The sequence below is a fragment of the Pinus tabuliformis genome, chromosome 9 (assembly GCF_031772625.1).
Source record: "Pinus tabuliformis cultivar Carrire ecotype Pingquan chromosome 9, CPIR1, whole genome shotgun sequence".
In the NCBI taxonomy this organism is placed as follows: Eukaryota; Viridiplantae; Streptophyta; class Pinopsida; order Pinales; family Pinaceae; genus Pinus; species Pinus tabuliformis.
This window is the reverse complement of record NC_142307.1, coordinates 2,009,935,479-2,009,947,026: the sequence shown is the minus strand read 5'-3', so window position 1 is coordinate 2,009,947,026 and position 11,548 is coordinate 2,009,935,479.

The following is an 11,548-nucleotide window of genomic DNA, read 5'->3' as shown; positions in this document are numbered from 1 at the left end:
TTTAGACAACCACCATAAATTGTATGAAAAACTATTTTACTAGCAGTGATAAAGGCTCAACCTACTTGCACAAATGAAGATCCAAGCGTTTTGGTCGATTTGGAGTGAGTTGTTGAAGAATTCGAGCTTGGCAACTCTATGAGCCGCGCCTCAAACCCAACGCGCCACGCCCTTTATGTGCATCGCGCTCGTGCAATTTTGTACTGGAAATGGCGCCCTATGGACCACACCTACTATGTGCGCCGCGCCACTTGCCCAGTGCGCCGCTCCTCTGATTCTGGGCAATTTCTCCCAATTTCTCTTCTTTTACTCAAACACATTTTTGCTCTTACTCACACTTTGTTGCTTGAATGCAAATGGGATTTTCAAATTGAAAACATAATTTATATACAAGAAGCTTTAAATATTTGATTCATATAAACCCACTTTTATAATGTTTGGAATATGACTTTATTTTTTTAACTCTGTTTTTGAGCTTTTTCTCTTTATTTGAGCTTATGATGAATTGTATGACTTGTGGTTTGTTTTCTTTGCAGGGGATTGGAGCTACTGAGGCTAGGGAAAGTGACTAGGGTTGCAGGTGGAGTGATTTTTATATGAAGGAAATCAAAATTACATGAATTTATACAATAAAATCTGAAATACTCTGTTTTTCCTCAAAATAGAGTTTTGAGGAAAAATACGTCTCTAAGCACTTGATTATGAAATTTATTGATACTGGAACCTCCTCATGTGCCTATTGGCTGTTATTGGACATTTTGAAACCCTTTTTGATGAAACCCTAATGAAACCCTAGACCTAAGGACAATGAAACCTTAGAAGAATGACTCTTGAAATTTTAAAGACAAAATGATGATTGTACATGATTTTGATGAATAAACATGAGCTAGCAAGTAAATGACATGAGGGAAACTGTAGGAGAAGCCACTAGCATCAGATGATCCATGCGCCTAATGGAATGCAGCTGACTGGGCGGGACACCTAATATGCAATGCAACAAGAGGATTTTATCTCTGACGAAGGGATGAAGATACCGACACTAACAGACACCACATTTCTTCTTTTGGAATTAAGGTAGACCCAACAAAGATACAAATCATTGTAAACTTAATGCCACAAAAAACACAGAAAGAAGTAAGAAATTTCTTGGGATATGCAGGCTGCTATAGAAGATTAATTGAAAACTTCAGCAAGGTAGCTTTACCAGAGGACCAAATTGGTCATTTCCATTCCACATATCCACTGATACATCAAACACAACTATAGGAGTATCTCTAGGACAAAAAGAAAATCAATTTAACTATGCCATTTATTTCATAAACAAAAATTTAACACTGACATAATTAAACTACACAGTAACTAAAAAAGAAATGTTAGGTGTTGTGCATGTAGTCAATAAATTTAGGCATTACATAACAGGCTATCAAGTATTTATTCATACAAACCATTCAACCATTAAATATTTAATGAACACAACAATTACTAATGAAAGAATTACTAGATGGATGTTACTAATGAAAGAATTTAATATCACTATTCTAGATCAACCAGGAAAATATAATCAAGTGGCAGATTTTCTGTCAAGACTTAATTCTCTTGATGATCTTATCCCTGTTTCAAACAACTTTCCTGATGAGCATCTATTTGTTGTAACAACTAAAACCCCATGTTTTTCAGATATAACAAATTATTTGTCATTTGGAATATTACCATTCCATTTCACTAGCAAGCAGAAAAGGAAAATAATTAAACAAAGTGCTAGATATACTTGGGTCAATGGTGACCTCTTTTATACTAGTTCCAATATTTTGATAAGAAAATGTGTAAGAGAAGATGAAATTCTTGATATTCTAAAAGCATTTCATGAAGAACCATGTGGTGGTCATTTTCCATATAAACGAACATCATACAATGTGCTCAAACTTGGCTACTATTGGCCAACAATTTTCAAAAACTCAAAGACCTATTGCAAAAGATGTGATAGCTGTCAAAGAACTGGAAAACCTGTAGTATCAGATGAGATTCCATTGAAACCACAAGTACTTATAGAACCATTTGAACAATGGGCTCTAGACTTTGTGGGACCAATTAATCTGTGTTTAAATGGAAATAAGTACATCTTAGTATGTACAAACTATGTTAAAAAATGGGTTGAAGCAAAAGCAGTGGCACGAGCAACAAAATAACAATTGTTTCTTTCCTCTTTGAAGAAATGTTTCTAAAATTTGGAGTTCCAAGACAGATTGTTATAGACAAGGGAACACATTTCACTTCTAAACTTGTCCTAGATCTTACAGAAAAGTAAAAAATCAAGCATAAAAATTCTACTCTGTATCATCCACAAGAAAATGGAGAAGTAGAATATACTAATAAGGTTCTGGAAAACATCATGACAAATACAATACAAATGAATAGAAAAGAATGGTCAGAAAAATTGAAAGATGCATTATGGGCATACAAAATTACATGGAAAAACAATACTGGATTCAGTCCATATAAAACTGGAATATGGTAAAGAAGTTCTGATACCAATCGAATTTCAAATTCATACATTCAAACTTGCAGCAGAATTAGGATTGGACCTATTAGAAGCTCAACAGTAGAGACTTATGCAACTAAATGAACTAGATGAGATCAGACAACAAATAGTTGAACATACATCACTAGTACAACAACAAAGAATCAAATGGCATGACATATTTATCAAAAACAAAATTTTCCATAAGGGAGATTGGGCACTTCTTTTTGAATCTACAAATATTTCAAAGCTAGGTTCGCTACTCATTGGCTTGGGCCATATGAAATAGAAGAAATCTTTGACAATGGAGCAGTTAAAATTAAAACAATTGATGAAGCAACAATTTCATTTCTAGTTAATGGTAATAGACTCAAAGTTTATAACAAACCTATCAATAAAGAAGACTTTCTGAGCAGATTCTCAGTAAAAGACAATATGGAAGTATTGGAAAAACATAGTAATATGCCTTCCCTATTTCCAGAAGAATAAAAATGAAAAAAATAAAAAAAATAATAAAGGAGTTTGGTTGTGAAAATTTAGGATATTGGCACAATACAAATTCAAATTCATATCGAAAAACCAACTTGTTTGGCCAATATGAATTCTCTCTTTTATGTTTTTCATTTTTATTGCAAGATCATCCTCCAAAATTTAAAAGACTTGAGGACAAGTCTTAGGATCAACAAGGGGGAAGATTCATAATAAATCAACAAACCATGCAATGGTTTAATATCAAGAAGTTGTACTACAGAAGGGACTTGAGACGTCATAATCAACATTTTAGTAAGGGACCTATTTCAAACAAGATCAATGTCATGTACAGAAGGAACTTGTTTCAAATCAACATCAAAGGGACTTGAGAAGCAACTACAAGCATCTATTTACAATCCAATATTGACAAGAATTCATTTTGAAAAGGTCAAGTGTTGACAAAAGAGTTAAAGCATTGACAATGAGCTATCAAGTAAAAGGAAAGTACTGTAAGTTTAAAAGCATTCTTAAAGCCTTTGATTTTGAATTTCTTTCTAAAGATTGATAACCTAGTTTAAAATTTGAATATGCAATACTCCTAGCCATGTACATTGTACATTATCCTATATCACCCTACATATTCATTCATTTCATCACTTAACCATACATACACAATCTCATTACTCAACCAAACCATACATTCACATCTCATTACACAACCATATCATTTGCAATTTTTGACCAATATTGTTGGCCACATCTCATTTTAAAAGAAATAAAATTGTTGCATCATGGAGAAATTGTCTATACAACCTGAAGGATTAGTTTATGCATCTACAAAACAAGAACAAGAAGTTAGTATCATTGTAAAAATATAAAGAAAATTTGATTTGAAATGACCTAAAACTATGGTCATTTCAAAATTCAAATACATAAGTATATGATGAAAAAGGACAAAAGTTACAATGATAAAAACATGAATATGCAACATGCACATAAGTATGATGGATAAGAAAACATAGTGCATGCAATATAAAATGATAAGCTAAAGGACCTAATGGTCACGAGTATTCAAAACTCTAAAATACAAACTATGATGCAATCTTAGTGGATATAAAACAAGTGTCGAAGGGGTGTACAAAAGGTAGCACGGTCATAAGTAAATGAATCGTGATGTATTAACACAAGTGGCAGCCAAAGCTGAAAATGGACAATATAGTTAAACAATGAAATGGTAAAAAACATTTCAAAGGTATACCCTGTGTATTCTCTTTCATCATTATAGCCAAACTCAACTTAGAGTCACAGAGAAATACTGCGCATTCACCCGCAGTGTAAGGAAGCCCTGATCAAAGGAAAAAAACACAGAGAGTAAAGGTAACTATGTAGGAGAGAAACCCTGTGCCATGGAGAGACTGTGTGAAAGAGTAGCATAAAATATTGAAAAAGCAGTGTGGTGAAATAAGGAGAAGAAGAACCCCGAGAAGCATGGAGAAATAAGGAAAGGAAAACCCTATGCTATGTGGAGAATTTAAAGGAATTTTGTTTGTTTAAGGAAGGAGAAAGCGATTGGGATTTCCTTTGCACCGAGCTCCAACAAAATCCACAAATTACGCAGAGAATTCCTCAATTAATGCAATGACTCCCAGTGATAAGGTAAGCGTCAATTCCAAAGACTCTTCAAACAACTAAAACGATTTTGAAAAAAATTAAACTCCAGATTTTGTTTAAGATGTGTCACAATGAGAGAAAAATATGACTTCAGTTCCGAATTTTCAATGCTTTGCCATCTTCAAAATCCTCTACCACCTGTAGAATCCACGGTTTCTCAAGATAAAAGAAATGAGTTTAATTTTTACATAGGGAAGACTGTTGGGCTTCAGTTTTGATCTCATTTTGCTTTGATAAACTTATCTAGTTATCCATTTATCCCTCATTTTCACTTCATCCATCTCATTTTAATGAATATTTGATGTCTAATCAGGTATTTAGCTTTAATTTATCAATTTCTAAAGTTTTTATTAAAGTTTGATTTTAAGTGCAATTTTGGCAATTTCAGAAATTCCCGTAATCACTTCACGTTGGATATGGATGCAGGCCACTTCAGCACGAATGGGATGCATGAATAGGAAGCTTGGGAACTAGGATCAAGCCACCTATGCTTGGTTCCAACAGAACGAGTTTTCTTATGCCTTTTTGGAGCTAGTCAATCATGACTAGTCATCCAGAAATCCCATCTAAATAGGGCTGTTTTGGGATTCCATGATCTTAGTCATATTTCTTGGGATGGTGGAGTTGGATTCGACTTGAATAGGTGGACTAAAGTAGATATGATTGTTAGAGTGATTTTAGATCAGTTGGTTTCATGAACTCATTATTTAAGAGCCACACTTTGATGGCTCAACACACTTGACATATGATACTATTATGCTGTAATATTTTTGGTTTGAAGACTTGAGTTGGAGACTTATGTTACTTTCATTTTGCTGATCAATACATGGATGTTTTGCTGATCTAAAGCTTCTGATATCATCTTCATTAGTGTGCAAAGCAAGGGTGGAGGGCCCCCACTCCAAGCTAAGTACACTTCCAAGTTAGACTAGTTTTATTTCATTGCAAATCTGGTTGATGATAGCTTTAGTTTTTCAAAGTCTTGTTTCAGATTGTATCATGGTTATGAATAGTGATTGATTTCATTTTTTAATGGTTTATTCATCATCTAATTGAGTGGGAAAACAAGTGTTCAAGTTGGGCATTCTCTCTATGAAATGGTGAATTAGAATTAGTCTCTTTCATTTACATGCAAATGGTTTGTTTTCATTTAGATTTATATCTTGAGATGAATGAGTTATTATGGAAAGCTTTGAGTGTCTCTTAAGTTAAGAGCCTTTTTCATGTATGATTTATGCATCTTGAGTCTTTGATTATAATCTCTAATTCATTGAAGTAATACTTGAGGAGGAAGTAGATTTCTTGAGTCAAGAACTCTTCCAATGTTCCCTCTTTTGAGCTGATTGAATCAAGAGTTTTAATATATATTGCTTCTTAGTTTTTAATCATTTATCTTTCAAGCATTGATTATATTAGATCTTCACAAATAGTGGTTTGCCTCCAAGAATAAAACAACCCGGATTGATAGTAAATAATTGTGTTAATTTAGGAACATAAATTAGCCCAACATTTTGGCGCCGTTGCCGGGGAGGCAAATATCAACATCGTCGATAGAAAGATAAAATCCAAAATAAACAAAAACATTAGTTACATTTCATTTCTTTAATTATGTTTCTTTATGCCTAGAGTTAGAGATCCTCAAGGTAGATTTATCAAAAACCCCCCACAAGTAGAGATAGGATCATCACATACACCTGTTACTGGTAATCCAATCATTGAAGAGCTGATTGAAAAACAAAGGAGTGGCCAAAGATTAACCTTGATTGAAAGGCAAACTTTGTCAGCTTGGGAAGCAAGGCAAAAATTCTCCACTTCCGGAAAACCAAAAGAGAAAGGAAAACAACTTGTCTTTCCACCCATCAATCCTCCTATCTTCCCACAAATTGAATCTCCACTTGAAACTCCACCTGAAATTGAAATAAATCAAACAATGGCAGAAGGACATGGATCAGTTCATCTTAATGATAATGAACAAAGAGCTGAAAATGAAAGACAAGAACGAGAATGGAGGAGGAAGAGAGAGGAAGACATGAAAAATGAAAATGATAGAAAACTAGAAAATGATAGAAAAAGACAAGAAGATGGACTTGACCAAGAATCAACATTTGGTTTCCCAATAATAGATACAAGTGCAATACTAGGAGAAGAAGTAAAGATGAAAAACATTCCACCTTCTGTGTTGCCGAACTTCTATGGAATGTCTACAGAAGATCCGGATTCATTCATGTTTGAATTCGATATCTTATGTAGAACATATGGCTATACTGATGATGTCCATAAGCTTCGTCTTTTTCCTGCAACATTAAAAGCAGCAGCATTAAAATGGTTTATGGGGTTAGGAGAACAAACAATAGCCTCTTGGGATGATATGCGAACTGTCTTCCTTAAGAAATACCAACCTTATTGTAGATCTAGAGATTCAAAGGAAGATGTGTTTAGAATGACACAGCAAGAAGATGAAAATCTAGAAGAATACTTAGAACGGTTTGCATATAATCTTCAGAAGTCTAAACAACATTCCCTAAACCAAGAAACTGTTCGCACAATCTTCCTCAAAGGCATAAGAGATGAATACCTTGACATTTTAAATGTAATGGGTAAAGGAGATATTTCAAATCTTCCATTTGATGAAATTGTCGAGTTATGTCAGAAATATTCTAGAGGAAGATCAAAAACCGGAAGAAGAGAAGTAAGTTCTAAGGCAGCAAAGTCAGCTGCAGGAGGGATAACAAGGGCTGAAATAGGAAGTCTATTGGAAAACTTTAAAACAGATCTTTTGAGTACATTAGGGACACAAGTAGATGTGCTAAAGGCAAACAAGAAAAAGGAAGAACAAGAACAAGCCTTAGCAATATTTTGTTCAAAATGTAAAAAGAAACATCCTCTAAGAGACTGTCCTTTAGATAGCATTCAAGTGTGTGGTCTTTGTACAGGCAATCATTCCACTGAAAATTGTGTAACATTGAAAGAATTGCAAACTCCTTCCATGGAGGACATGCAAGGAGCAGAAGGTTTCTATTATGTTGCACCAAGAAGACCATGGCCACCTAGAATGCCTCAGCCAAATCAACAACAAATCCCTCAGCAAAATTATGCTTATCCATCTTATAATCCTTGGGCCCCTCCTATGCCATGGCAAGCTTGGCCTCCACAACAATATCCACAACAACCTGGACAAGGTTGGAGAGGATATGGTTATGGAAACCAACAGCCACAACAGTCTCAACAATACCAACAACCTTACCAGCAACAATACCAACAATCATTTCCATATCCTCCATCCATGCCATTTCCGCCACAAAATTCTGCATATCCATTCCAGCAGCAGAATCCACCACCATTATTCCCACAACAACAACAGTTACAATTACCTTCGAGTCAACAACCCAGACCAACACAATTGCCAGCTCAACCGGTTGCCAATCCAAATAACAAAGTGGACAAATCAGCATACATTGTAGAAGAAGCAGCATATTTTCCAACTTATTCTATTCTTCCTTTAAATGATGTCCATCTAAGGTCTGGAAAAGTAGTTAAAAAGGATTCTCCTCCAATAGTAGAAGAACCAAATGAACAAGGAGAGTCATCTGAAACATTACAACCAAAGATACAAAATCAGAAAGGAACAAATGTTACAACACAAACACCACCTTATCCTGAAAGGTTGGTAGAACAACAAAATCAAAATCAAATAACCCTTCCTGAATTTGATATCTTAGATGAGTTAAGAAATGCATATGTAAAGATTCCTTTGTTGAAAGCTATTAAAGAAATACCCATATATGCAAAAACAATAAAGGAATTATGCATTCGAAAAGAAAGAAAGAAAAAGGATCCTACAACAGTCCAAGTCATTGGAAAATTAGCAAGTCTCATGTCTACTCAACCTATGGTAGAAAAATATATTGATCCTGGTATCCCAATGGTTACCATATCAATAAACAATTTCTCGGTACCAAACACTTTAATAGACTTGGGAGCAGCTATCAATGTAATGACAATGGAGACAATGAAAACTTTGCAATTAAACAACATTAGATCAACTTCAACAGTTTTGGAATTAGCAGATAGATCTAAAGTTGTTCCTGAAGGAATGTTAGAGGATATCATAGTCTCCTTGGACTCATGGGAATATCCTGTTGACTTCCTGATCCTGCAACCAAAGACAAACTTGGGAGGACATCCTTTAATTTTAGGCAGACCATGGTTAGCCACTGCTGATGCCTTCATAGGATGCAGATCTGGAAGTATGATAATTTCACATGGAGATGAAAAGAAACATATCACTCTTTATTCACCTGCACAATCCACTTCTTTAGAATCAATACTTGAAACCGAAGAAAAGCAACAAACAAAAGCAGTTTTAAGTATAAATCAATTCTTTGATTTTAGAGAAGAAGAAGAGAATGAAGATTTGATGGATCTTTTTATCTCAGAGCCAAGTATTTCAGAGCAGCTTAGAAAAGTTCAATATGAAGCTGCAAATGAACTTCTGAATCAATGTTTTCAGGAAACATGTACTATTCGAACAATGCAAAACTCTTTGGTAGACATCTTTCCTGTAAACACAATCAACAATCCAACCATTAAAACAATTGAGATAAATCCTGGAAAACATTTAAATATTGGAACCCAGCTGCAATCACAACAAGAACAAGAGGTAATTGCATTACTACAGAAATACTCAAAAGCATTTGCCTGGGATTATACAGATATGCAAGGAATTCATCCTAATACATGTATCCATCACATCTACACAGAAGATAAACTGAAACCTGTTAGACAACCTCAAAGACGAATGAATCCAATGATAAAAGAAATAGTAAAAGAAGAATTACAAAAACTGTTAAATGTTGGATTCATCTATCCTATTTCAGATAGTCAATGGGTTTCTCCACTGGTAGTTGTACCAAAGAAAAATGGAAAGTGGAGGGTATGTGTAGACTATAGAGAGCTAAACAAAGCTACATTAAAAGATCATTTTCCTCTACCATTCATTGATCAGGTGCTAGACTCCTTGGCTGGAAAGAAATACTTTTCTTTCTTGGATGGGTTTAGCGGATACAATCAGATTAGAATAGCAAAGGAAGACCAAGACAAAACTACATTTACATGCCCATGGGGAACCTATGCATACAATGTTTTGCCATTTGGTTTATGCAATGCACCTGCAACTTTTCAAAGAGCAGTGCTTGCGATATTTGCTGATCTAGTCCACGAATGTGTAGAAGTTTATATGGATGACTTCACAGTGTATGGAAACACATATGATGATTGCTTGAACAATCTTGAGAAAGTCTTGAAGAGATGTATTGAAACAAATCTGTCCTTAAGTAACGAAAAATGCTACATAATGTTGACAGAGGGTATAGTACTGGGACACCATATTTCCGCTTCTGGAATTAAGGTGGATCCAGCTAAAATACAAGTCCTAGTTAACCTGATGCCACCTACAACACAGAAGGAGGTCAGAAGTTTCTTGGGATATGCAGGCTATTATAGACGGTTCATAGAAAACTTTAGCAAAATAGCTCAACCCCTGTTTAAATTATTAGCAAAAGATGTTGAATTTCAATGGACAAATAGCTGTCAGAATGCTTTTCAAATCTTAAAAGATAAGCTGTCAGTGGCACCCATACTTAGAGGACCAAATTGGTCTTTGCCATTTCATATTTCCACTGATGCATCAGATACAGCAATAGGTGCCTCTTTGGGACAGAAAGAAAATTTGTTCAACTATGCAATATACTTTATCAGTAAAAATTTGACACCTGCAGAAACAAATTATACAGTCACTGAAAAGGAAATGTTAGCCGTCATACATGCAGTAAACAAATTCAGACATTACATAACAGGATATCAAGTTTTTGTTCACACAGATCATTCAGCAATAAAATACTTGATGAACAAACCCATCACTAATGGACGAATTATAAGATGGCTCCTGTTATTGCAAGAATTTAATATTACAATCCAAGACCGGCCAGGCAAAGAAAACCAAGTAGCTGACTTTCTTTCCCGTATCCAATCACCAGAAGACCCAAATCCTGTGATAGACAATTTCCCTGATGAACATCTGTTTGCCATAACAGTGAAAACACCTTGGTTTGCAGATATTGCTAATTACTTGTCATCTGGAAAATTTCCAACTCAATTCACAAGTAAGCAAAGAAAGAAAATTGTTAGAGAAAGTTCTAGATATAGCTGGGTGAACGGTGATTTGTTTTATACTGGTTCAGATCTAATGATTAGAAAGTGTGTGCGTGAAGATGAAATACTAGATATACTCAGGGCATGTCATGACGAACCATGTGGTGGTCATTTTGCAGATAAAAGAACAGCATACAAGGTGCTGCAACTGGGCTATTACTGGCCATCTGTCTTCAAGGATTCTAAGGCATATGTCAAACAGTGTGACAGTTGCCAAAGAATAGGAAGACCTATCATGTCAGATGAAATGCCGCTCAAGCCTCAAGTCCTCATTGAGCCATTTGAACAGTGGGCACTTGACTTTGTTGGACCCATTAATCCACCGTCAAATGGAAAAAGATACATTCTGGTATGCACAGATTATGTAACAAAATGGGCAGAAGCCAAAGCAGTGAGCAGAGCAACTGAAGACACAGTGGTCACATTCCTCTTTGAAGAAATTTTTGTGAGATATGGAGTACCTAGACAAATTGTGACAGATCAAGGAACACAGTTTACATCAAAGTTAGTACGGGATCTGACAGAAAAATACAAGATTAAACACAGAAAGTCTACTCCATATCACCCTCAAGCAAATGGTCAAGTAGAATCCACAAATAAGGTCTTAGAAAACATCATGACTAAGACAGTTCAGCTGAATAGGAAAGATTGGTCTGAGAAGTTAAAGGATGCATTATG